General features: G+C 36.0%; 1 pseudogene; it reads right to left on the bottom strand.

Annotated features, from left to right (window-relative positions):
- Positions 1-2852: 2852 nt before the first annotated feature.
- Positions 2853-2947, bottom strand: LOC149136559 (U6 spliceosomal RNA; annotated as a pseudogene).
- Between the last annotated feature and the right edge of the window lie 2239 nt (positions 2948-5186).

The following is a 5186-nucleotide window of genomic DNA, read 5'->3' as shown; positions in this document are numbered from 1 at the left end:
AGCCTGCTCGTGAAATTAACGTGCAAGTGGCTGAGCACTCCACAGATATGTGTACCCTTAATGTAGTTCTCGGGGATATTCAGCGTAACAAGGCTGGCCCTTTGAATTACAGGCACAACAGAAACAGGAAGTAAGAGTGAGAGAAAGTTGTGGTGAAAGAGTACAGCAGGGTTCGCCAACATCCCCTGCCGGAGCCTTGTGGAGCTTTAGGTGTTTTCGCTCAATAAACACTCACAACGCCCGGTCTGGGAATCGAAACCGCGATCCTATGACCGCGAGTCCGCTGCCCTAGCCACTGCGCCTCCACTTGCATTTATGTATATACATGGAAAAGCAAACACATATGTAGGAAATAAAATTCAGTCTATTATATATGTGTGTGAGCGCCTAGAAACAACATACATTATTGCAGAGGATTCGTAAACACAGTCTTTGGTAACGAATTTATATTTGTAATAAATAATGGGCTTTTCATTGTATTTGTTTTTCTTTTCGTTTTGTTTTTAAACAATAGGAACTTGCAATTTCAGAGACTATAGGCAATAATGACGAAGACCTTGATGTTCAAGAGTTTTAATTTTTTTTTTCAACTCCAGCTCTTATTTATAAGTACCAGACTTATTTATTTTTTAAAGTCTGCTACTTATTCTATCAGTGCCTTTTGCCTAACAGCTAAGTTACGGGGACGTGAGCAAGCGAACACTAATTGTCCAGCGGTTTTGGTGGTGGGGACAAATACAAACAAAAAGACAGACACATATATACATATAAACGACAGGATTCCATCCACCAAATTCCATCGAATCACAAGGCATTGGGCTATGGTAGAAGACACTTGCCCAAGATGCCGTGCAGTGATACTGAACCCAAAACCACGTGGCAAAGCCTTCCTCTTAACCACCCAACCATGCCTGCGCCTATCATATTACATTCTCTGAGAATATTCCACTTTCAGCTTCTCAATGATACTGATAGTTTCGTGCAAGAGGTGATTATTCAAAAGTATGAAATCAGACATGGACAGGAGTGAAGAAGGAGATGGCGTGGCGTTGCTGGTTCTTATAAAACAATCTTTAGTTATCAAATTATTCTTTCAATGTTAAAACTATAGAAACACAAACTAATTTGCACACGACGGAGTGATCTGAATCCAAAATAGTCAAATTTCTTTAACCACAATAACTTATTTACAGCTGGTGTTTAACTGTGGTGTAAGCCAATGCTTCTCAAACTATCTGATGTGGCGTACCGGCAGTTTTTTTCCCCCAATGTGGCAGGAACCGGTAATATTTCTTAGTAGTATTAATTTATACCGAAAACAATATATATAATGAACTAGCAGAAATACCCGGCTTTGCCCGGGTTAAAGAGAATAATGAAATCTAAAAACGCCGTCTAGACTACGCAACCCTCAACTGTTAGTAGCTACGATACCATATTTCTACATTAATAACTCTCCAATCCATGCCAGCATGGAACATAGACATTAAGTGGAATGCCAGTCTCTCATCTAGGAGGGTCTTGAAATCAATGTTACCAACTGGGGACTATGTGTGTCGCAGTGATAATAAAAAGACCCAAAGGAGGTCTGCAACGAAATAATTTTACTCAACACTTTGCAAGTGAATCAGTGGAGGCAAAGATGCGTCTCATTTACTTGACAATTTATGCACCACATTGCAGAAATCCCAATGTAAGTATATCTGAAAGGGTAGTCTTACACCGTTGTACCGTTGAATTACAAATAATGCTCATCTGTTATGTTCGGGTTAAAATTTCATCAACATCAAAAATATATGAATTTTCATGGGAGTTATGGCCGTTATACATAGAATATAATTTCCAAATTTCATAAAGATCCGTTCAGTACTTTTGACGTAGTTTTGGATAAGAAAACAAATGACTAATGTGTGTGTTTGTGTGCATGTGTTTGTGTGTGATGGGTGTATATATGTATATATATCTGTATACATGTATATATATGTATATATGTGTACATATTACATGTACATCTATATATATATACATCTACACATATGTATACATATACATGTATGCATATAGATCTATATCTATATATATCTATGCATATACGTGTACATATACATGTATATGTATACATATACATCTCTTTCTCTCTTTCTCTCTCTCTGAAAGTATCTGTAATTACAGTATCGAAATGTGATTGTTTCAGTTAGTGGAATAACGTGTACATATACATCTATATGTATACATATACATCTCTCTTTCTCTCTTTCTCTCTTTCTCTCTTTCTCTCTTTCTCTCTCTTTCTCTCTTTCTCTCTCTCTCTGAAAGTATCTGTCATTACAGTATCAAAATGTGATTGTTTCAGTTAGTAGAATAGTTTCATTTTTAAAGTGAAAGTATTTGACATGAGTGTTTTTGTTTCACTTTTGACACGTAATACTTAAATAGTGGAGGAGATATTATGTTGCCGTGGGCTCGAACTCTGCAAGAAGTTAAAATTTTTTTTGACTAAAACACAACTGGAACCCTAAGTAAGGCATCTGTAAAATTTGAATGACAGACACACATTCTCATTTTTATACCGTGTACCGGCAGCTGATGGTGAACCACCACTTTGAGTAGCACTGGTGTAAGCGAATATAAGATAATTTTCCTATGGATAGTAGGTACACTTACTTGTCTCTCGTATTTTGATATGTATTTTAAGGGGTCGGGGAACACTAGCTGATCAACAGGCAAATACTTATTATTAACACATTTTAGCCGCTTACTCATTACAGAATCGTATACCCCTGATGTATTATCTCTACATTAACAATGCTAGTCCTCCAAACTTGTTTACTGTACATCACTTCTATTGGTGATGTACTGTGGAACGCTTCACGATTTTGCATGTCATCCTTGCGCAGGGACCATGGTAATCTCTTATTTGATCCATTCGTCATCCGTTCTCGTAAAATTTGGTTGTAAATAAACCATTATTTCTCACCGTCGTTTCCTTTGTAGAAATGTTTTATCTCTGGATAAATCTCAATACCTATATTTCCCCTAACCACGATTTTCAGTTCAAACTAAAACATCTAGATTGTTCCTATTTCCCCAGTCTAAGAAGATTAAAAAAAAAAAAAAAAAGATTCTCTCCTCAGTTGCAATCAAAATAAAATCGACAATCACCTCTGAAATTAAGGCGGCGAGTTGGCAGAGCGTTACCGCGCCGTGAAAAATGCTTAGCGGCATTTCTTCCGACTTTACGTTTTGAGTTCAAATGCCGCCGGGGTCGACTTTGCCAGTCATCCTTTCAGGGTCGATAAAATAAGTACCAGTTGAATACTGGAGTTTTGAGGAAATCAACTTATCTCCTCCCTCGAACTCGCTGGTCTTGTGCCAAAATTTGAAACTGATTATTATCTCTGAAATTTCAAGCTCCTATTGTTTAAACACAAAACAAAAACAATAAAATGCCCGTTATGTATTACAAATATCAATTCATTACCAAAGTCTGTGTTTACAGATCCATTCAGTCTACAGCTCTTGCAATAATGTATGTTGTTTCCAGGCATTTTTTTAATTGTGGAAAGATTTCATAAAATATAATCAGTTATTTTTATCAGCCACAAGGCAACGAGCTGGCAGGATCGTTTGCACCCCGGACAAAATTCTTAGCGGCATTTCATCTAGCTTTACGTTCTCACTTCAAATTCTGCCGACGCTGACTGCTTTTCCTTCCATCATACCGGCTCGATAAAATATGTATTAGTTGAACTTTGAAAGCGATGTAATTGACAGGCCACCACCCACCAAAACTTTAGGCCTTATACATGCAGCGGACAATTACTTTTGTGTGTCAGGAAAATATTATAAGTGATAAGTATCGACCATCTCAACCACCCACAGGAAACATGAATAAAAATAAATGGCCTTGCTCAAAGGGACAAGGGGATGTATACAATTGGATATCAACTTTTATTTCAAGAACTAGCACTATTCAGCTCCAGCCACTAGACTATCTTGGCCTTTCTTTTATTGGCTTATAGTAGAAACATTTATATTTTCATAGATTTATAGAAACTCTATTGCTGTTTTAATTAATTTCTTTTTTTTTTTGTAACGTTCTTTCTCCGTTAACATGTGTGAAAAAAAATGGCAAGATGAAACATGCCGAGAGTCTATTTCTCACAAATGCTGTTCGTTAATTATATGTTATTTCTCGATACATTCAATTGCCGTTAGTTGATAATGTTAGGGCTTCTATCAACTTATTGTAAAGACTTTTAGAACCAGAGCCTGAAATAATAATAAAAAAACAAATACAAGAAATAAATCTTGTACGTTGAATTTGCGGCAGGGGATTGATATAACCAGAGAAATATTTTGCCATAATCGATTCTGGGAAAAAAATTATATCTGTCATCCTTTGAGCTGTCTTCAAAGTAAGACTGAGAAAAAAATATTTTAAAATCTTATTACAGTATAATATGGCATAAATGTGTTTCTCGTGTTTTGTTGACTGAGTATACAAGTTGTGTTGTGAGATTTTATCAATGATTTTATTGATTACAGTCAAAAATGTTCAGTGCAAACGCCTCAGTTACTTCTCTTCAACGCCTTTCATTCTCCATATCACGGCTAGGTCTGGTTCGATAAACTCGGTTAAAGTATATTATTACCCAATAATTATTTTCCCAGTAAGTTACCTTTCTAACGCACAGTTTATCCAATTTATCGCCTACGCCTAACACCTGATAATATGCAGTTTACGGTCGTTAATAAATAAATAAATAAATAAAAGTAAATTGTCCTAAAAAAAAAGTCTAAGTAAATTGCGACAGAAACCGGAAGTGATGATAGTATCACACCAAAATTTCATGAAGAACATCAAAGACTCCCTCATAATGCCATGTTCATATATATAGTACCTACGAGTGTTATGTTAAGCATTTCAGGAGTAGCAGCTGAGGTACACTGTTCCACTGTACTTATATCCAGCAACAAATATCGCTGAGAAGTCTGTTTCCACCATATATAAAATATATGTACGGTTTTCATGTTACGTTAAATATATGTTCGTTCTACACATAGGTTATGTCACATGCGTTGTTTACACGAAATCATGGAATATCACTGTTGTATTTCCCTCGGAAGACTCGCAGAGATAACACAACGAGTTGTATAATTTAATTATTACATTTATTATTCAA

The sequence above is a fragment of the Octopus bimaculoides genome, chromosome 3 (assembly GCF_046866305.1).
Source record: "Octopus bimaculoides isolate indiv1 chromosome 3, ASM4686630v1, whole genome shotgun sequence".
NCBI classification, from domain to species: Eukaryota; Metazoa; Mollusca; class Cephalopoda; order Octopoda; family Octopodidae; genus Octopus; species Octopus bimaculoides.
This window is presented reverse-complemented; position numbering and strand designations above follow the sequence as displayed.